The sequence below is a fragment of the Nuphar pumila genome, chromosome 14 (assembly GCF_984573655.1).
Source record: "Nuphar pumila chromosome 14, dmNupPumi1.hap1.1, whole genome shotgun sequence".
Taxonomy (NCBI): Eukaryota; Viridiplantae; Streptophyta; class Magnoliopsida; order Nymphaeales; family Nymphaeaceae; genus Nuphar; species Nuphar pumila.
In genome coordinates, this window is record NC_143262.1 from 44,530,065 (window position 1) to 44,555,123 (window position 25,059).

The 25,059-nt window shown below is 33.1% G+C and overlaps 1 pseudogene; it reads left to right on the forward strand.

Moving 5' to 3' along the window:
* Positions 1 to 345: 345 nt before the first annotated feature.
* Positions 346 to 25,059, forward strand: part of LOC149816794 (putative DEAD-box ATP-dependent RNA helicase 29) — a 47,316-nt pseudogene continuing 22,602 nt past the window's right edge.

The window sequence follows — 25,059 nt, forward strand, 5'->3', positions numbered from 1 at the left end:
TGAAGAAGAGCTCTCTTGGTCAAATGTCGACCCTGAAGGGTCATGCATGTGCTATGACCCAGTGGAAGGACGTACATTCAACATTGGCCAACTTCTTGCAGGTGCTAACAGATTTGAACTTGCTTCTTTGTTTCTTTCTTGTTAGATATTACATAGTGCCTAAATCTGATTTGTTCATGAAAGAGGAATAAATTGTTGGATTAACCACCACGATTGACGTGGTGGTTATCCACGATGTGGATACATCCCCATATCAGGGATGATCCATCCGATAAATCAGCATACGATAAGGGGGAACGGCTACGCAAACCGTTCCCACCCTATGCTTTATAAATACAGGGTATCATGAGCTACCCTGAGATGAGAAATACAGGTCTACTCACCGACTACCTGAAGAAGCTTGCGCTTGTGGTAGCAGCATCCTGGCTGAGCAGAGAACCTCCGGCGACCTCCATCTTCGGTAACCACAGCAGTCCGCCAATGGCTGCCTCAGGTATGCTATCCTCTTCTATGTGATTTACTGTTTTAAATAACAATTTTTGGTTTGTCCCTGTCACAGGAGAGGCGATGCCGGAAACGACCCAACAATGGGTTATGGGCCCACGCCCCGCTTCCGCTGTGGGGTGTGTTTTTCTGGTCATCCAGCAATGCAGGTCGCCATGGGGCGACGCTACAGCTGGTCACCAACGACCGTCGCCGTTGGGCGACAGACAATAAAAAATTGCTCAGGTCTCTTACCTGTGGCCGTTGGGCTGCGGGGTTTTCTTCTAGCCGACTGCCTGCAGAACACCATGGATGCATCGTTGAGAGGAGGCAGCCTTTGTCGGCTGCTTTCACCACCGCCGACCATCAGGAATCATGTGGCATCCAGGGCAGAAGAGACCCTCTTTTTCGTTTTTCCCACGTATCGCCAGGAAATAGAATCTCCGGTTAGGGAGATACGCCCCTGACAAGTTGGTCTTGATTCAAATAGCGCTTTACGTGTGATGGCTTACTCAAGAACACTACAAATCGCTATAGCGATTTGTAGTGCATTCAATGAGTCACTATATTGATTTGTGGTGTTGTTCAGTAAATCATTATGTATAAGTCGCTATTGTGACTTATAGTGTCTTCAGCAAATCATTGTGCAATTTACAATGTAAATCGCTACTTGAATCAAGATCAACTTGTCGGGGGCATATCTCCCTAACCGAAGATTGTATTTCAAATCCGTAAAAAGCAATGTCTTTGTTATTGAGTCTAGTTTATTTTTGACAATTTTTAGCAATTTTTATCATCATTTTATTCACCATTTTGATTAAAAGCCAAACCCCTATTATTCTGTATTATTTAAGTTGCACAGGTTTTTAGTTTCATTTTACAAGAGCCATATCTCTCCAACGAGAGATCATTTTCCAAATCTGCAAAAGGCTTTTCTTCTTTTATTTGTCTAGTCTATATCTGAAAATTTTTATAACCTTTTATGCACATTTGATATTTCAAATTTGTTAAAAACCGAGACTCGTTACGGATTATTCATATTTAACAATGATTAAACAAAACAATTATATTTTTTAACAGATTTGAAATATCAAATGAGTATATAAAGTTATAAAAAAATTTAGATATAAACTAGACAAATAAAAAAAGAAAACCCTTTTTACAGATTTAGAAAGTGATCTCTCGTTGGGGAGATATGACTTGCAAAATAAACTAAAAATCTAAGTAACTCAAATGATATAGAGTGTGACAGGGTCTTGGTTTTTTACCACAAACAGGTATGAAATGATCATAAAAATTGCTGTGAATTTGCATAAATAAACTAGACTCAATAACAATTTATAGTATTGTTCAGTAAATCATTATGTGTAAATCGCTATTGTGACTTACAGTGTATTCAGCAAATCGATGTGTGATTTGTAGCATAAATCGCTACCTAAATCAGGATCAACTTGTGAGAGGGATATATCCCTAACCAAAAATCGTATTTCAAATCCGTAGAAAACGGTGTCTTCATTATTGAGTTTAGTTTATTTATGATAATTTTTAATAATTTTGATGGGCATTTCATTCCCCATTTTGATTAAAAACCAGACCTCTATTATTCTGTATTATTTAAGTTGCATAGGTTTTTAGTTCATTTTGCAAGAGTCATATATCTTCAATGGGAGATCATTTTCCAAATTTGCAAAAAGGGTTTTCTTCTTTTATTTGTCTGGTTTATATCTAGAAATTTTTATAAATTTTTATATATATTTGATATTTCAAATCTGTTAAAAAACGGGACTGGTTACAGATTAATCTTACTTAACCACGATTAAACAAAATAGTGCTGATTTTTAACAAATTAAAATATCAAATGAATATATAATGTTACAAAGAATTTTAGATATAAACTAGAGAAATAAAGAAAGAAAACCTTTTTTATATATTTGGAAAATGATCTCCCGTTGGAGAGATATGACTCTTGCAAAATGAACTAAAAACCTGAGTAACTCAAATGATATAGAGTGTGATAAGGTCTTGGTTTTTGACCAAAAAAAAGTATGAAATGACCATAAAAAATACCGAAAATAGACAAAAATAAACTAGACTCAATAACGAAAATGCCACTTTTTACAGATCAGAAATTTGATCTCTGATTAGGGAGATACGCCCCCGACAAGTTGGTCTTGATCCAAATAGTGATCTATGCATGACGGCTTACTGAATAACACTACAAATTGCTATAGCGATTTGTATTGTCTTTCATGAGTCACTATAGCGATTTGTAGTGTTATTTAGTAAATTATTATTGTGTAAATCACTATTGTGACTTATAATGTTTTCAGCAAATCGTTGTGCAATTTACGGCGTAAATCGCTACCTACACTACAAGAAAATGCGTTGTTAGCCACGGACTTTAGCGACGGCATATTTTTGTCGCTAGTTAGCTACGGATTAACGAGTGAAAACCATCCGTCGCTATAATCAACGAAGCTTAAGAAAATAGCGATGGCATATAGTCCGTCACCAAGTCCGTCGCTAATTAGCGACGACTTTTGCGACATATTGTTTTGTCGTTACGGCCGCACCATTTGGCGATGATGTTTGAGACAAAAGTTGTTACGTCGCTAATTAGTGACAGACTATATTCTGTCGCTCATTTCATAAATTTGATTTACGTTGGCTTAGCGATGGAATTAATCCGTCGCTAATTTTCGAATAACCCTAATCCCAGACAACTTTTTCTTTTCTTCTTTCGTTGCTCCCGCCATTCGCCGCTCCCGCCGTTTGCCCACTCCCGCCGTTCGCCGGTCCCACTCCCGTCGTCCGCCGCTTGGAGACAGGTAAAAGAGTATGTTGCCTTTTCGATAGGGGGTCGACCTCTGCGTTTTCCGGCAGGGGGTGTTCCAGCAAGGGGTCGACCCCCTGCCTTTCTGGCAGGGGTTTAACCCCCTGCCGGAACAGGAAAGGGGTCGACCCAGGCAGGCGACCCCCTGTTGTTCCAGTAGGGGGTTGACTCACTGGCAGAAAGGCTCGGGGTCGACCCCCTGCCCGAACAGAGGGTCAGTTAACCCCCCTATATTCCGTAAGGGGGTTAACCCCTATGTTTCGTAAGGGGGTCGACCCCCTGCCGGAACAGCAGGTGAGTCAACCCCTTGCCGGAACAACTTTTTTTTTGTGTGGTGACTGCATTTTAAAACAATGTATTTTTGTGTAGATTTTTCAACGAAACCAGCTCGTGCTCAGCCATCTGTGGTAAGTAAGCGACAAAAACAATGCAAATCGGGTAAATACCCATGGTGAGTAAGTGATGCAAGCGTATCACATGTTATTTAATTTATTAGATGTAACACTTTATTGTTCACACACTCACTTAGTTGTTGATATTTAGGGTTGCTTTGTTGGAGTTCGGAGATCATGCTGAGCATGATTTTAAAGTATGAATATGGAAGTGTTCTTATTTTTGGAGTACGGAGTCCATGCTAGGCATGATAATAGTTAGTGAGATATTGAAGCGTGTTTGCTGCAGGTACATGTTTGTCATTTGTTTGATATGAATGATTACGATGTATTGCAATGTTTAATGTAATTGTATCCGTGCTTGCATGTAGTTACTTTCAATTTGATTATGACTTCAATGCATAATTGTATAATGAAAGCATGCTTCAAATGATTGTATCGTGTCATTAATAGTTTACACATGAAAATATTAAGTTATCAATGCATGCATCAAAATTCTCGTTATTGTATGTCATCATATGTTGCATGATAAATTTGATATTTTCTTCATCGTAGCATTCTGATTGTTCTCTTTTAATTCGTTAGGCTATTATTCATAACATCATAAGAAAATGACTGCAAACTGTGAATGAATGTACCGTAGGATAGTGGACAATGAGTTCTCGCATGAATATATGGATGGTGTTGAAAGTTTTATTGAATTTGCAAAGGCAAGTGTCAGTACATTGGATCCCACAGGTCAGATTAGGTGTCCCTGCAAGATTTGTAAGAATAATCGATTTGTACAACCTTATAACGTTAGACATCACCTATACAGGAAGGGTTTTGTGAGTGATTATCAGAACTGGACGTTTCATGAAGAAGAATTTAGAAACGATTTTGATGCACGGGTGAATGTGGTGCACGATAATTCATATACATATTTGATATTTGATGTCGCAGGAACAGAACTAGCTATGAGTTCTAGTGATATAAGAACTGTCGTAGATGAAGAATCACCAAACGATGCAGCTAGTAGATTTTATGATTTACTTAGAGATGCTGATGAGCCACTTTGGAACGGTTGCGAGAGTCACACTATCTTGTCTGTAGTTCTTCAACTAATGAATTTGAAGTCCGAGTATAATTTGAGTCAATCATGTTTTGACCGTTTGTGCATGATTGTGAAGAGTATGTTGCCCAAAGATGAGAAATTGCCACAAAATTTCTAACATTGCTCGAGCTGTGAAGATTGACGATGGACAGTTATATGGGTTGAAGAGCCATGATTGTCATATTTTTATGTAACGATTGATACCCCTAGCATTCCATGATATGTTAAACAAACTTATATGGATTTTTCAGAACATTGTGCGCATCAGAGGTCGTAGTATCAGATGTAAAGAATCTCGAGGACTCTGTCATCACCATTGTTTGTCTGCTAGAAAAGATATTTCTGCCAGCATTTTTTTATGTTATGGAACATTTGATCATACATTTGCTATATGAACTAAGGGTTGGTGGCCCTGTGCAATATCGATGGATGTACCCATTTGAAAGGTATATGTTTTTTTATATTTGTCTTTTTAATGACACATATTTAAAATTTGAAATGTATATTTTTGCCAGATGCATGTTCGACCTCAAAAAAAAGGTTCATAATAAAGCAAGAGTAGAAGACTCTATTTGTGAGACATACAGTTTAGAAGAGATTTCAAATTTCTCATCTATGTACTTCGAACCTCATATTCTAACACGTTACACATGCCCGCCCTGTAACGATGATGGAGAACAAGCAACTGTAGCTAACAAGCTGTCGATATTTCAACCACTTGGGAATCCTGATATTATAATAACAACCCCTGGTCGACTCTTGCATCATTTAGATGAGATTGAAGACATGTCCTTGCATACGGTACAACATGTTGTGTTCGATGAAGCTGACTGCCTGTTTGTGATGGGCTTTGCTTAGCAGTTGCACAAGATCCTTGGACACTTGAGTGAGAATCGCCAGACTCTTCTTTTCAGTGCAACTTTACCAAGTGCACTTGCTGAATTTGCCAAGGCTGGGCTACGTGACTCAACTTGTGCGACTTGATCTAGAGACAAAAATAAGTCCCGACCTCAAGCTCATGTTTTTCACATTGCGCCAAGAAGAAAAATATGCCTCTCTCCTTTATTTAGTTAACATATAAGCTCGGATCAGCAGACTTTAATATTTGTATCAACAAAACATCATGTTGAGTTTCTAAATGTTCTTCTTAAGAAGGAGGGTGTAGATGCATCTGTTGTCTACGGTGATATGGATCATGATGCCCGTAAAATCATTCTTGCGAGGTTCAGGGCGAGGAAGACAATGTTGTTAGTGGTTACAGATGTTGCTGCAAGAGGTATTGATATTCCCTTGCTCGATAATGTCATCAATTGGGACTTTCCCCCAAAACTGAAGATTTTTGTCCATAGAGTGGGCCGAGCTGCTCGGGCTGGTCGTACTGGTACTGCATATTCTTTTATGACCTCAGAAGATATGCCTTACCTTTTGGATCTTCATCTGTTCCTTTCTAAGCCTCTTAGGCCTGCACCCACTGAAGAAGAGCTTGTCAGGGACAAGGATGGAGTCCTTTCAGAAATTGTTAGAGCTATTGAAAGTGGAGAAACAGTTTATGGTCGTTTTCGCCAAAACATTCTGGATCTCATTTCTGATAAAGTTCGGCAAGTCATTGATGGATGTGCAGAACTAATTTCCTTACAAAAGGCATGCACAAATGGTTTTATGTTATACTCCAAGACAAAGCCTCTACCTTCTAGAGAATCCATAAAGAGAGCAAAAGATTTACCTCGTGAAGGGTTGCATCCAATTTTTAAGAAAGAACTGGAATACCATGAGTTAGCAGCATTGGCATTTTCAGAACCTTAAAAGGCTTTTAGGTTAGTGTTGCATGCAACCACTCATGATATGTTTTATTTCTTCGTTCTATCTTAGAGTTGTGAGTGTTAGCATCTCTGTATAACATGTTTTACAAAAGGATGGGACCATTTTCCATTTTTTGAAGATTGTTTTAAGGTTCTCAACTAAATTATCTTTTTTTATCTTTGAATCTTTATTATACTATGCATACATGTTTGTTGATGTAGGAAACACTTGTTGAAAATTTTCTAATTTTTTATGTATATGTTCTAGGCCAAAGCAGACAATTTTGGAGGCTGAAGGTGAAACTGCTAAAGCGAAACATTTGCAAGTAATATCTTCTTGCTTTAGCCATATTTCTGCTGGAACGCGCATTTTGATTTATGATTATATATTGCTGAACATATTTTGCACATATGCTCAAAAGCTGTCAATATATCAACTGTATTTATTTTGACATTTATATTGGCCACATTTTATATTAGTTTTATGTGTAAGCTTCCAATTATATCATTCAACATAATCTTTTGATTATATTAATGATGGTTTCACTATTTTGACCCATCAGATAGTAGAAACAATGATGCACACTAAACTTCATAGATACCTCCTTTAACAAAATTGTCATATAGGTAACTTGCATTAGCGAGACCAAGGCTTCAATGCTTACGTTATTTAAATTCTAAGATTCTTATTCTCATTCTCCCTCATTTAGGTGGAACCCAAGAATTGCATCTAAAGTTTATATTTAGCACTGGATATCTCGTCTTTTGAAATTTGACTGGTAATTATATGTTAAGTATTTCTTATTTTAGATTTTTTTGCTACTATGTCCTATGTAAATATGCAATAAGCCCCCACCAATGATGGGCACAACAATAGCGATGATTGTTCTTTTGCCATATTGAAGCATATCATGCAAGCCATTTTACAAGAAAGCCTTTCAATATAGGAAGGAAATATATATGCATTATGAGAGGCTGGTGGTCAATGGCTGGATAAGGATAACCTATTTGTAATTTTCTGTGCTTTTGTTTATGGAGGATGAGGTAGTTTCTACCTTTCAAAATATCAGTTATATGCTGGAGAGATTCTGTAAATTGTGCAGGGGTGATTCTATGAGTTGTAAAAAAGTTAAAGAGTGAGAGGCCTTTCTTTTGCATAGATCCAAAAGAGTTTATTACGGTGTCAGGCTATCATAATGGCCTTTGTTTGAACAGATATAATCATTGAAAATAGAACCGTTGGGATGTGTTTGGCATCGTTTACTTTTACTGTTTTTTGTATACTAATGTTGAGTCTATATGACAGCATGGGCTATTTGTCATCTATGGTTTTCTTAGTGCAATATGGGGTCTGGTGGCTTTGTTTAGGAAAGCAGCTGCATTGGGTTTCTTCTCACCGATCCAGTTGTGCGGTGGGAGATCTCTCTAATCCAATTCTATGATAACATTTTGCTATTTGGCAAGGCTTCTTTATCTCAATTTTTCAGGGCATAGATTATCCTTTGATCCATTGTTTTAATCTCGTGCGTAACAGTTGACAAATCAAAATGTGAGTTCCTGCTATTCAATTCCGATCGAGCTACAGATGAGGTTGCTGAGAACATCTTTGGATGTAAACATGGCATCCTACCTCTCAAGTACTTGGGACCGCCATTGGTCAAGAGTCAAACCAAGGCTCCTCATTGGGTGCAATTGGAGGACAGAATCCCTGTTTTCTTTGAAGCTTTAGTCATGGAAGTCAAGGTTCTTATCGCTTGCAGGCCTTGTTTTGATGGTTAAACACGTGTTATCCAATATACCTTCTTTCCTCTATCCGAACAAAACAACTAAAGTATTTGAAGAGGATATGGTCATTTCTCTGGAAAGGCCTTCATAATAATAAGAAAACAAAACTTGTCAATTTGGAAAGAGTCACCCTCCCAACCAACCTTGGTGGCCTTGGGATTAAGAGACTGAAACCTATGATTAGAACTTTGATTGAAAACTAGTGGTGATGGTTATATAGTGAGGAGTTTTCTTGAATAGGGTTTATTACAAGAAATACAAAGTTGAGGGGGCGCCATGGTGTTGGGAAGGTACTAATATATGAAATTGTGGTTCAGGCCTATGGCTTGGATGGCTAACATTTTTGGAAGATTTCAAAAAGCACATTCAGGCCTATGTCACACGGACTCAGCTAAGGAGGTGCCGCACCCGAGTCGACATGCCCCGACACGGGTGCGGACTCGGGTGCGGCTTCGGACTCGGCCCGGACTCGGTCAACGAGTCCAGGCCGAGTCCGTCTACATTTTGGACTCGGTCAACTTTGACCGAGTCCAAAAATGTCCCTAAAAAATCAAATTTTTATATTTTTTTATTTAAAAATATATATATAAAAAGAGGCACAGACTGTGACTGTGCACAGTCACAGGCTGTGCAGTGTGCACAGTCACAGACTGTGCAGTGTGCACAGTCACAAACTGTGCACAGTCTGTGACTGTGTGACTGTGCACAGTGCACAGTCGCACAGTCTGTGACTGTGACTGTGACTGTGCACAGTCACAGTGCTGTGGACTGTGCCTGTGCACAGTCACACTGTGGCATTTTAAAAATAAAATAAAATAAAATAAATACATTTTGTGCATCCATGCGACTATTGAAGAAATCCAATACCTAAAGAAAAGAATGTTTCAGTTAATAAAAAGGCTTCCATCTCCATGATATTTTAAACTAGAAATTATTTAACACACTTAGTAAATTTTGAGAAGATGAATCACAAAAATCTCACATAACAGGAAAAGTCAATACCGTATAAATGTTTTCAACAAGCTCAATAAAATTATAAATATATATATATATATATATATATATATATATATATATATATATATATATATATATATATATATATATATATATATATATATATATATATATATATTTTTTTTTTTTTTTTTGCCGAGTCCCCGTGTCCAAAAATTTTAAAATTGTGCCGCACCCGTGTCGCACCCACACCCGCACCCATGTGACATAGATTCAGGCTAATATTTAAGTTTTGAAAAAATTGGTGGCTAAACGGCCGGTGTTTAACAGCAAGATATCCTGCTATTTTTTCTGACCAAATACCAGGATTGTAAGGTTGGGGATTGCCAGTTGAATGTCTGTCAAAGGAGCTTCAAAGAAAATGAGATTATTGACTGGTTGGATTTGAGGAATATTCTTGCAGAAGTCAAACCAATTAAGGACATAGTGGATGGAGTTATTTTCTGGAATAGCAGCAACTCAAACACTTTCACTGTTTTCATCCTTCTAATGGTTGAACCTGCAGTGGAATGTCCCTAAAGATACCATATGGGCTCCTTTATGAACTATTAAAATTATACAAATTTTAATCTCTCTCACTCTCTCTCTATGCACACACACACACACACACACACACACACACACACACACACACATATATATATATATATATATATATATATATATATATATATATATATATATATATAGAGAGAGAGAGAGAGAGAGAGAGAGAGAGAGAGAGAGAGAGAGAGAGAGAGAGAGAGAGAGAGAGAGAGAGAGAGAGAGAGAGAGAGGTTCCTCCTAATGGTAGGAAGGTGTGGACAATGTGATCTGGATAGTTTTTTAGTAGCAATCAGCTTTTGAATCATCTGATTATGGCATGCAAACTGATTTTTATAAGGATTCAAAATCAATGGCTTAGAATTTTTATAAATTTTAAAGCTCATAAAATCACACTTTTCCTAAAAAAAGCTTGATCCAACAACCACTGCCTATCAAATAGATCATGCTGAACATATCTTGGAACTTTGAAAATCAGTATTGTCCACACTTTATGGACGGTTAGGAGGAACCAATTCCTATATATATATACATAATTATATATATGTATGTTTGTAGGTATATATATATATATATATATATATACTTAGTATGTATGAGAAGATATATTGTCTTTCTGAACCACAATAATATATAGAGTATGCATTCTTGTTTTCATGGATTGTGCCACCAAATGTTGGATCTAACCATCCAAACATTTAGAATGATTTATTTGCCAAATTGGTAGGCTTAATCATTTCCAATCCATCATGTGATTCAGTTCTCAAGATATTGAAAAATCAACAGTTCACAATTCATTCAGATGATATTGTTTAAAAAAATTTATTAAAACATCTTGTTGAAATCAAACAGTAACACATGTAAATAGTAAATAGATCGTGTTGAACATCTTGTCGATGATGAAAAAAGTAAATAGATCATTAAAAATCAATGGCTCAAATTCATGAAGTTGACATGATTTAAAAATGTCCTGAAACATCTTGATGAACAATAGATTTTGCAAGAGTGTGTGTGTATTTATTTATTTATTTATAGAATATATGTAATGTATGTATGTATGCATGCAGTTGTCTATCATAATCTGACACATGTTTGGTAACCTTCTTTAGTCTAGCTGGGTGTCTACATTTTTTAATTAATCTGTGCTTATCTTTTTCAGGATTATTTTTTAACAGTGGCATATATGCATTATATGTTTTATTAGTTCATTTAGAAAAACATATTGGCTGTGGCTTCATATCCTATCATCTTTTTGACAGATTTTAATATTCTGTAATAAAATTTTCAAGTGATTACAGGTTCCTACTAATCAATGGGTTGATGTGATGAAGAAGAAATGAGTCGTACATAAAGAAATCATAAACAAGGTTCATCAACAAAAATCTGGTGGGCTATCTTCATCTAAGGCACGTCTCTTATCAGATTATAGTTTCTAATTTAGCCATGCACCTTTGGTTGCCATGTTGAAGTCCATGATATATAATATTTCTATGTTGTATAATTTTTTTTACATTGTTTATGGTACTTTCTAGGAGATATTTCCCTGAATTTATATTACATACTTACATGTGTATGAATATATGTGTGTATTAAGGTTGAATCATACATAAATTCTGAAACTTTAACCTGTAGAAAATGATGGTTTTAAGGGTTTCTTGTTCAATGCTAATGGGAAAAACTAAATACCTATGGCTGAATAAGGCATATCTGACTAGCATATTTCATGCATTTGATGCAGTTAATGCCAATTGCCATCTTTGAAAAGTTGAGGTTGGAACCATGTTTTAGTTGAAGGTTGGGTTCCACATATTCCTTTATACATGTTTGTGCAAGTGTATGTGTGCATGCATGTAATGCATTTTTTTGTAATATTGACAAGCTTTAGTGGACGCTAACAAGTTTTCACTGCATTTTCTTCCTCACTGCTAAGTTTATTTTTTGTAAGATTATGAAAAGAGCACATTAAAATATGTTCTGCATTCTCAAAGTACAACTAATGAATACATCTTTTATTCTTTTATGAAATTACTTAAATGAATATGGCGATACATTTTATGGAACTACCATTGAATTCCTAAATTTGTGCGGGGTGTAATTATGTATTCATTTATTTTTTATTTCTGTTTTTGTGAAAACCCTTAAATTAGAAAGATTAAACTATATAATTGTTATATGTTGAAGATTAGATACCTATATATACTATTCATTCATTTGATAATCTTTGAATAATGACTAATACAAACATATGAACAGATTATTTCAAAATAAAATCTTGGATTCTATTAGTGTCAATAAATTTAGAAAATTAACCACAATGTATGTTCATATAACCAAAGTGTGAAAAGGGAGCTTAAAGCTAAACTTGAGAAATCAATGTCCTTTAGCGAGAACAAGTGTCAAAAATTTTTTTGGAGTGTTCAAAAGTGCCTCCACTCCATGAATTAAAAGTTGTTGCACCTTGAAGTCTGAAGTCCTTAGGGAGTGATAGTGGAAACAAATACAGGCCCTACTGTCTCTTGTACTTGTGTGCATGTTGCAATTGTTAATGAACTTCTGTTCATCCTGACCAAAGTAGAGCGGTTTTGGTCTTTTTACTTGCTTTTTTCTAAAGATGGTAGACTAAGGAGATGCAAAGGACATCATTTCCTCTTTATGTATTTTGACACCATTTATGCAAGCCATGAGGCTAGGGGTTACTAGCATTAAACTCTCGTGCAGTCTACCAATGAACATTAACAATCCTTGTCATTCTTCATTGTAAAACTAACCCATGTTTAAACCTTGGCCTAGAGTTTAGGTTCTGCACTATATTTCTTTTTACCAAATAACATATTGGTCAGATTACTGTTACAAATTCATGACATGTAATTAGTTTTTGGAGTTCATTATACAAATGCTGCTCATTTGATTGGTTAAATTTGGTTTAGAGGAGTTGTGGTTTTCTTTTTTATTTGCGTGATGGATCTTGTTCCTCTCTCTCTGATGTTTCACATTTTTTTGTTTTCTTATATAGGATTCTCAGACAGCGATCGAGGTTTCCAAGAAGAGGAAGGCAAATGGTATGTGATTCTATACATATATACACATAGATACATACATACATACATACATACATAGACACGTACATACACCTCCAGAATCTCCTCAGAATTTTTAGGGGTTACATATGCTATATGGAATTCAGAAGCTTATGAGTTCTCGAAGATCCACTTTTCAAGCACTTTATGCATGCCACCAATTTGTTTGGTTGAAATACCATATTTTAGTCCAGGCAATTCAAAAGCTTGTGAAGTTTAAAAACCTATCTGACTTTATAGAGGAGAAAACCTGCTATGCAGTGATTATACTTTCTATCTTTGTGGGTTTCCCTGCTCTTAAATGTTGTTTTTCTAATTGACACTATTCTCACTGGCTTTTAGTACGTTCTACTTTATACTGATGAGTAAAGATCTGTATCAGCATTCTTTTGTAAACCTGGATCAGAGGGAAATAGTTGAATTGAATGGTGTGTTGGTGGCTATACTGGGTGACTAACTGGAAAAAATCAAAATGGTAATGTGCTACTTTGGCAGATGCTGAATGATTCTTCTGTAGTCCAGCTTGATTGGTTGATGGTGGCACCGTTATGATCATTCAGAAAAATAGGGGGAGGATGTTACAAATGCGAGTGAGGCAACTCGATTCAGTTGATGGCTTAATCTGTATTCTCCATGCTGATGGTGGTACAATAACCTTATGATTATCCTGAAGAGGGGAGGATGATGCAAACTCTGAGGCCTGTTGAAAAATTTAGAATTTTGATGCTTTGCTAGAAAAAGATTTAGAATGGGAATACAAAATTATTACTAAAAAGCTTTTCCCCTATGCCACATGGACTCGGCTAGGGGGTCGACGCACCCGTGTCGATATGCCCCGACAAGGGTGCAGCTTTCAACATGGGGCAGACACGGTCAACCAAGTGTCGGACTCGGTCAATGTACTGGGGCTAAGTCCGTCCATATTTTGGACTTGGTCAACTTTGATTGAGTCTATTTTTGTCCATTTTAGGGCAAAAAACTTAAAAATATATATAGCCGAGTCTTATTATTATTATATATATAGCTATGTCCCCTAATGGGCACAACTTTGACCGAGTCTTATTATTGTTATATATATATATATTTTTAAATATATATACATATATATAGCCGAGTCCCCGTGTCCAAATTTTTTGAAATTGCGCCGCACCTGCACCCTCACCTGCACCCATGTGACATGGCTTTTCTCCTTTTGAATTGTTGAAGCAAGAATTTTATGTGAGATTAACAAGTCCAAGGGAAGAACTAGGTATTTTTCTGGTAGGAGATAGCGGCGTCCTTTCTTGGAGTTGGAAAATCCAACCACTTGGTTTCATTGATTTACAAGGTGTTCATCAGCCAGTTAAAGAACAGAATTGGCATTATTATAACAAATTTTAGAAGTTTAGGTATCCTTATGGGGGAACTCGATGGCTAAAATAATAATTAAGAAACACAAGCTAGTGATTCTTTTTCTTGAGCAAATCTTCAAAAGAAACCTATAGTCTCGTATGGTTATATATGTATCTGTGGTGCATGCACACATGCACTAATATTTTAGAAGTAATGCAGATATTTTCACCTAAGCTTTTCAGAATGAAATTTTTTAATTATACTGTTGAATTTTTAAATATCTATAGTTTCAAATTCATCATGATATTATGATGTTATTTCATATAATAACAGTAAACATACTCAATGATAAGTTTAAAAAGTTAATTTGCCCTTTTCCTTTCTGTTTGTCCTTCTTCTGAACTTTGCCACAATTTTGCCAACATTTTTTTAAGATTTATGTATCCCTGTATTTAGGTATCCATGTAGATATGCATTGTATATATCATTGTTTGTATGTCTGTCTTTCCATCTATCCATCTATCCATCTATCTATATTTATATATGTATATGTATAATATAATGTGTTTGTATATACTACACACATGTATGTATAGCCACATATGTCATTGTTTTCCCAATTTACTACACTCTTTAAAAATTTAAAACTACATAATATGTGGATAAATTGAAAAATATCCAAAATGTTTCGCATGAATTCCATGAAAATTGCATTAAAAGTCTGCATAACTACAGTCTTTTGAAAGCTTTTATGAGAACATATAAAATATTTGGTACTATTGAAGGTGATGGAACATTCAAAATTGTTGTTTGATGAAATTTGGATGAGATGAGTTAGTAGGTGTTATGAAGCTTGAGAGAGTTGAGGTTGCTTGGAGAATGTTTGGTGAAATGCCTCAAAGGAGTTTCATTGTTGGAATGTAATGATTGCAAGTTATATTAGAATGGTAGTTTTCATGAAGCAGACTTTATCTTTAAAGAAATGGTAGTTAGAGTATTTTGATTTCTACAAAGATACTTTTTTTTAGTGTCTCCATGCTTCTGAAATATATAAGTTATGTTGGAAAATTTATTATGAAACACAGTTGATTATCATCCAAACCACAAATAGTTAAAATCAAGCTAACTGCTTGTCGTCCAAACAGCAAAATTGGGCTTTCAGATTTTACTCTAGGTTTTTTCATTATTAGGTTTTCAGAAAAAAACAGGTTTTTCTTCATATCATCCAAGGACCCCCTTACATGCTTTGGTGAATGTTAAGGAGTTCTTGAAACTTTTCTATTGCCACCTAATTAATTGTGACATGCCCTGGTAGAATACCAAGAAAATCTGATCGAACTTGGGGTAGATGAATCTTTGGCTCAAGTTTGTTCTTAAAGTGGTGCAATGGATCCTCTTATGAATTCATATGTTGAAAGAATGCAAGCAACAACAATGGTATCCTGTTGTAATGCTTACTTAGATTTGAGAAACTCTAGTGCTTCCAATTTTTTGCTTTTACTCTGAAAATATTTTCCCCTCATTTAGTTCACTTTCTTTTCAGAAATGGTATAAAAACATCCTAGATTCTGATAAAGTGCAACCGCCATGGAAAGCTCTATACTCCAGCACCTATTGATTTATTCTGAATTCTTGGAGAAAAATTTTGTTCTGCCCAACCCCCTCTTTTTTTAAATTACATTCAAACTCCTTAGAGGGATTTTCTTTTTCCTTTTTTAAATTTCTGATATGGACCATAATATAGATCCACACCTGATCCAGACCCAAACATTATATATAAAGCCATGTCCCCGTACCCTCATTTTTTTAAAAATTGTTGTGTCTTTCCCTACATACTCATAATTGTACCTGTATCCATGTGATGGGATAAACACAGGTATATAATCTATATCTATATCTATCTATATATATATATATATAGCGAGAGAGAGAGAGCAGCTTCTATGTATCTAATTTTTTAATTTGATATGTCTAAAACTTTGTATCCGACACTTGTGTCAGTGTCCAAGTTACATAGGGTTCTATCAATCAAAGTAGGGAAGGATCTACTTATCAGTTACAGGCCATCAGATGTTGCTTATATGTGCAAATGCACACTTTCCTGATGTTCTGAATATTTTAATTGAACTACTAATTTTCAACAAATGTATGCTTTTGAACATTTTTATAAGATGTGTACTATATCCACTCAAAAGTACACTCTAGAGTCAATCATTGTTTAGTATTTCTAGTAGTTTTGGAAATTGCTATTTAACAAATTCATGCATATATACTGTCACCATTATTTTTCCAGTACTTACTATTAAGTTGACTTGATGTGTGCATAGTTGTATATGAGTTGATGATGGACTATAAGTGAGAAGTGTTGTGGTGCTCTTATCAGTTTCAGATTTGTTTCTTTTTCCATGTTTGGGTTGTGATTTTGATATGGCAACATCGGTTTTAAAATACCTTATTTGGTATTAGAATATGGAATATGGATTGGATATGGATCTGATAAAGGATCCATATCCATTCACGAGTTTTGTTTTGTATTCTAATGTAACATGTGTTACTAATAGAGGGCACTTTGGTCCTTGTAAAAGATTATTGTAACCCTATTAAGACTAATGAAGCATTACTGTAACAAAAAAAAAAGTTAACAGTGGCTGCCGATTTCTGAAAGCTCTCTCCTTTCCCCTTACTCTTTCTTATACTTTCAGTAGAACACGTCAATTCATAAGCAAATTTATCATGGTATCAGAGCAACAGATCTTTTGGGCGTGAAAAGATTTGCTCAGTCCATGTGAAAAACGACTTCTCCTTGCCGTCAACAAGCATCAGAACTTCTGGGTGTGACAAGCTTGCTCAGTCGACGTGAAAGCCGACTTCTCCTTGCTATCAATAGGTCTCTTTCTTCTTCTTTCTTCTTTATCCTATTTTCTTTCTGTCGTCATCATCTCCTGTTGCCTTCTACTTATTCTTTTATCTTCGTCTGCTGTGGATTTTTGTCACAGATCTGAAATATTTTCAGATTCGTCTCCTGTTGCCTTCTACTTATTCTTTTATCTTCGTCTGTTGTTGATTTTTGTCATAGATCTGAAATATTTTAACAGATCTGCTGTCTGTTTTTAACAGATCTGAAAATATCTCAGATCTGCTATGTATTTTCGACAGGTCTGAAATAAAATTCAGATCTGCTGTCGTTAAAATCTGCATCATCTTTAGTCCATATTACATTTCAGCATCCAGTTTTCTTCTTCTACTTCTTTTATTTTCACTTGCTGAACCTCTCTATCGCAGATCTGACACATATTCAGATTTGTTGTCGTTCCCCTTTTTTGTTGCCTCCTTTTCATGCAAAGGTCGAGTTTTCTTCTAATTTCATAAACCCGAGTCCCTCTCTGTGTGAATCTGGTTTCATTCTCTCCTGCGAAAGACCAAATCCACGTTACTGTTGTCCCAACATATTTTGTCACGCCGGTCATGCCTGTCCCAACATATTCTGTCAACCGTATCAGTTTATGATAAAACAGGCTAGCATCAACCACTAGTGTCTTTCGTTTCAATTCCTGTCAACAAATTTACAAATGGATACTTCAGCCAACTCGGGTCTCTCTTCGAGTGTCCTGGGGCAATTAGTTTCAGAAAAGCTAACTACCAATAACTGTTTGACTTGGAAAAGGCAAATTTCCCCTTTTATTAAGAGTCAAGATCTTTCAGGCCTTAGAACATATTTATGCAAGATTGAATCACTATAATTTTTTTTTTTAAACATTACAACATATATATGCATGATTGAATCACTATGAATTTTTTTTGACAGCCTTAAAACACATATATGCATGATTAAATCACTATGAAATTTTTTTGACAGCCTTGGAACACATATATGCATGATTGAGTCACTATGAAATTTTTTTGACAGCCTCAGAACATATATATGCATGATTAAGTCACTATGAATTTTTTTTAACAGCCTTAGAATTCATATATGCAAGATTGAATCACTATGAATTTTTTTTAACATTCTTAGAACACATATATGCATGATTGAATCACTATAAAAAAAAATTGATAGCTTTAGAACACATATATACATAATTCAATCACTATGATTTTTTTTCACAGTCTTAGAATACATATATTCATGATTGAATTTTTTTTTATTGACTTAGAGCATATATATGCAAGATTGAATCACAATACATTTTTTTTGACAATTTTATAACACATATCTGCATAATTGAATCCCTATAAATTTTTTTTGACTTCCTTAGAATACATATATGCATGATTGAATCCCTATGAATTTTTTTTGACAACCTTAGAACACATATATGAATGATTGAATCACTATAAATTTTTTTTGACAATCGTAGAACACATATATGCATGATTGAATCACTATGAAACTTTTTTCATAGCCTTAGAACACATATATGCTTGATTAAATCACTATAATTTTTTTTTGATAGCATTAGAACACATATATGCATCATTGAATCACTATAAATTTTTTTTGACAACCTTAGAACACATATCTACATGTTTGAATCACTATGAATTTTTTTTGACAGCCTCAAAAAAAATATATGCATGATTGAGTCTCTATAAAAAAAATTTGACTGCCTTAGAACATATATTTAATAGTTTGAGTCACTATGAATTTCTTTTATAGCCTTAGAACATATATATGCATGATTGAATAACTACAAATTATTTTCATAGCATTAGAACACATATGTAGGTGATTGAATCACTACAAAATTATTTTGACAACATTAGAACACATATATGCATGTTTAAATGACTTTGAATTTTTTTTCACAGCCTTAGAACACATATATGCAAGATTGAAATTTTTTTGATAGGCTTAGAAGACATATATCTGAGATTCAATCATTATGAATTTTTTTTTATATTATTAGAACACATACATGTATGATTGAATCACTATAAATTTTTTTTGACAGCCTTAGAACACATTTATGAATTATTGAATCACTATGATATTTTTTTAACAACGTTAGAACACATATATGCATGATTGAATTTTTTTTGACTGCCTTAGAACACATATAAGCATGATTGAATCACTATGAATTTCTTTTGACAGCCTTAAAACATATATATGCGTGATTGAGTCACTATGATTTTTTTTTACAGCCTCGAAACACATACATGATTCATTGAATGTCTATACAATTTTTTTTAAAGCATTAGGACACATATATGCATGATTGAATCACTATAAAAAATAATTGATTCACTATGAAACTTTTTGATAGCCTTAGAACACATATATGCATGATTGAATCACTATAAAAAAAAATCACAACCTTAGAACACATATATGCATGACTGAATCCCTATGAAATTTTTTTGACAACCGTCGAACACATATATGAATGATTGAATCACTATAAAAAAATTTCAACAGTCGAAAAACACATATATGCTTGATTGAATCACTATGAAACTTTTTTGATAGCCTTAGAATAGATATATACATGATTGAATCACTAAATTTTTTTTTTGACAACATTAGAACACATATCCACATGTTTAAATGACTTAGAATTTTTTTTCACAGCGTTAAAACACATATATGCATGATTGAAATTTTTTTGATAGCCTTAGAAGACATATATCTAAGATTCAATCACTATGAAATTCTTTTGACAACCTTAAAACATATATATGCGTGATTGAATCACTATAATTTTTTTTTTACAGCCTTGAAAAACATATATGATTCATTGAATGTCTATAACATTTTTTTTGCAGCATTAGGACACATATATGCATGATTGAATCACGATAAATTTTTTTTTGACAACCTTATAACACAAATCTGCATGATTGAATCACTATGAAACTTTTTTATAGCCTTAGAACACATATATGCATGATTGAATCACAATAAAAAAAAATTTACAACCTTAGAACACATATATGCATGATTGAATTACTATGAAATTTTTTTGACTGCCTTACAACACATATATGCAAGATTGAATCACTATGAATTTTTTTTGACAGCCTTAGAACACATATATACATGATTGAACCACTATAAAAATTTTTTCACAAGCTTAGAACAAACATATACATGATTGAATCACTATAAATTTTTTTTGACAGCCTTAGAACCCATACATGCATGATTGAATCAATATAATTTTTTTTTTTAAAACCTGAGAACACATATATGCATTATTGAATCACTATGAATTTTTTTTATAGCCTTAGAACACATATATGCATGATTAAGTCACTATAAATTTTTTTTTATAGTGTTAGAGCACATATACACAAGATTAAATCACTATACAAATTTTCTGACAACCTTGGAACACATATATGCTTGATTGAGTCACTATAAAATTTTTTTCACAGCCTTAGAACACATATATGCATGACTGAATCACTGTGAAATTTTTTTGGCATTCTTAGAACACATATATGTATGATTGAATCACTATAAATTTTTTTTGACAGTCTTAGAACACATATATGCATGATTAAATGACTGAATTTTTTTTACAGCCTTAGAACACATATATACATGATTGAAATTGTTTTGACAGCCTTAGAACATATATATGCATGATTGAATCATTATATAATTTTTTTGACAGCCTTAGAACACATATATGTATGATTGAGACACTATGAAAGTTCTTTGACAGCCTTAGAACACATATATGCATGATTGAGTCAGTATAAATTTTTTCACAGCCATAGAACACATATATGCATGATTGAAATTGTTTTGACAGTCGTAGAACATATATATGCATGATTGAATCACTATAAAAAAATTTTGACAGCCTTAGAACACATATATGTATGATTGAGTCACTATGAAATTTTTATGACATCCTTAGAACTCATATATGCATGATTAAATCACTATAAAATTTTTTTGACAGCCTTACACCTCATATATATGATTGAGTCACTATGAATTTTTTTTTGGCATCCTTATAACTAATATATGCAAAATTGAATCACTGTGAATTTTTTTTGACATTCTTAGAACACATATTTGCATGATTGAATCACTATGAAAATTTTTTGACAGCCTTAGAACACATATATGCATGATTCAATCACTATGATTTTTTTTAAAGCATTAGAACACATATATGCATGATTGAATCACTATGAAATTTTTTTGACAACCTTAGAACTTGTATATGCAATATTTTATCACTATGAAATATTTTTGACATTCTTAGAACACAAATATGCATGATTGAATCACTATGAATTTTTTTTGACAACCTTAAAACACATATATACATGATTGAATCACTATGAATTTTTTTGACAGCCATAGAACACTTATATGCAAGATTGAATCAATATGATTTTTTTTTGACAACCTTAAAACACATATATGCATGATTGAATCACTATGAATTTTTTTTGACTGCCTTAGAACACATATACGCATGATTGAATCACTATGAATTTTTTTTGAATGCCTTAAAACATATATATTTAAGATTGAATCACTATAAAACTTTTCGACAGCCTTAGAACACATATATACATGATTGAATCACTATGAAATATTTTTCACAACCTTAGAACTAATATATACATGATTGAATCACTATAAAATTTTTTTGATAGCCTTAGAACCCATATATGCATGATTGAATCAATATAATTTTTTTTGACAACCTTAGAACACATATATGCATGATTGAATCACTATAAATTTTTTTTTATAGCCTTAGAACACATATATCCATGATTAAATTACTATGAATTTTTTTTGATAGCGTTAGAACACATATACGCAAGATTGAATCACTATACAATTTTTTTGACAACCTTAGAACACATATACTTTTGATTGAGTCACTATGAAATTTTTTTGACAGCCTTAGAACACATATACGCATGACTGAATCACTATGAAATTTTTTTGACATTCTTAGAACACATATATGTATGATTGAATCGCTATGAATTTTTTTTGACAACCTTAGAACACATATATGCATGATTGAATCACCATGAATATTTTTTACCGCCTTAGAACACATATATGCATGATTGAAATTATTTTGACAGCCTTAGAATACATATATGCATGATTGAATCACTATATAATTTTTTTGACAGCCTTAGAACACATATATGTATGATTGAGACACTATGAAATTTTTTTGACAGCCTTAGAACACATATATGCATGATTGAGTCACTATGATTTTTTTTTATAGCCTTAGAGCACATATATGCATGATTGAAATTTTTTTGACAGCCTTAGAACACATATATGCATGATTGAATCACTATAAAAAAATTTGGACAACTTTAGAACACATATATGTATGATTGAGCCACTATGATTTTTTTTTACATCCTTAGAACTTATATATGGGTGATTAAATCACTTAAATTTTTTTTAGACAGCCTTACAACACATATCTGTATGATTGAGTCACTATGATGTTTTTTTGACATCCTTAGAACTCATATATGCAAGATTGAATCACTATGAATTTTTTTTGGCATTCTTAGAACACATATTTGCATGATTGAATCACTATAAAATATTTTTGACAGCCTTAGAACACATATATGCATGATTCAGTCACTATGATTTTTTTTAAAGCATTAGAACACATATATGCACGATTAAATCACTATGATTTTTTTTTTGACAACCTTAGAACTCGTATATGCAAGATTTTATCACTATGAAATATTTTTGACATTCTTAGAACACAAATATGCATGATTGAATCCCTATGAAATTTTTTTGACAGCCTTAAAACACATATATACATAATTGAATCACTATAAAATTTTTCAGACAACGTTAAAATACATATAGACATGATTGAATCACTATGAAATGTTTTTGACAGCCTTAGAACACATATATGCATGATTGAATCCCTGTGAAATATTTTTGACAGCCTTAAAACACATACTTGCATGATTGAATTTTTTTTGTAGCCTTAGAACACATATATGCTTGATTGAAACACTATAATTTTTTTTTTTGACAATCTTAGAACACAAATCTGCATGATTGAATCACTATGATTTTTTTTTGACATCCTTAGAACACATATCTGCATAATTGAATCACTATGAATTTTTTTTTACCATCTTAGAACATATATATGCATGATTGAATCACTGTAAAAAAAATTTAACAGCTTTAGAACACATATATGAATGATTAAATCACTATAAATTTTTTTTGACATCCTTATAACACATATATGCATGATTGAATCACTATGAAATTTTTTTGAGGGCCTTACAACACATATATGCATGATTGAGTCACTATAAAAAAATTTGAAAGTCATAGAACACATATATACATGATTGAATCACTATAATATTTTTTTTACAGCCTTAGAATACATATATGCTTGATTGAATCACTATAAATATTTTTTGACTAACTTAGAACACATATATGCATGATTGAACTCTTATGAATTTTTTTTGACAGCCTTAGAACACATATATTCAAGATTGAATCATTATGAAAATTTTTTGACAGCCTTAGTACACATATAAATGATTAAATCTCTATAAAATATTTTTGACATTATTAAAACATATATATGCGTGATTGAATCTTTATAAAAAAAATTTAACAACCTTAGAACACATATATGCATGATTGAATCACTATGATTTTTTTTTACAGCCTTAGAACACATATATGCATGATTGAATCACTATGAATTTTTTTTGATATACTTAGAACACATATATGCAAGATTGAATCACTATGATTTTTTTGTTTTGTTTTATAACACATACATGCATGATTGAATCACAACAAAATTTTTTGACAGCATTAGAATACATACATGCATTTTTTGAATCACTATAAACATTTTTAGAACCTTAGAACACAGATCTGCATGATTGAATCACTATAAAAAAAAATTTAGAGCCTTAGAATACATATATGCTTGATTGAATCAATAGAAAAAAAATTTGGGAACCTTAGAACACATATATGCATAATTGAATCACTATAATTTTTTTTTTGACAGCTCTAGAACTCATATATGCATCATTGAATCACTATGAAATTTTTTTGAAAGCCTTAGAACAGATATATGCATGATTGAATTTTTTTTGACAGCTTAGATCACATATATGCATGATTGAATCACTATAAAATGTTTTTGACAGCCTCAGAACACATATATATACATGATTGAATTTTTTTTGATAGCCTTAGAACACATTTATGCATAATTAAAATACTATAATTTTTTTTCACAATCTTAGAACACATATCTGCCTAATTAAATCACTATGTTTTTTTTTTTACAGTCTTAGAACATATATATGTGTGATTGAATCACTATAAAAAAAATTTGATAGCCTTAGAATACATATATGCATGATCGAATTACTATAAATTTTTTTTGACAGCCTTAGAACAAATATATGCATGATTTAATCGCTATGAATTTTTTTTACAGGCTTAGAACACATATATGCAAGATTTAGTCACTATATAAAAAAAAAATTGACAACCTTAGAACACGTATATGCATGATTGAATCACTATAAAAAAAATTTGACAGCCTTAAAACACATATATGTATGATTGAGTCACTATGAAATTTTTTTGACAGCTTTAGAACTCATATATGCAAGATTGAATCTCTATGATTTTTTTTTGACATTCTTAGAACACAGATATGCATGATTG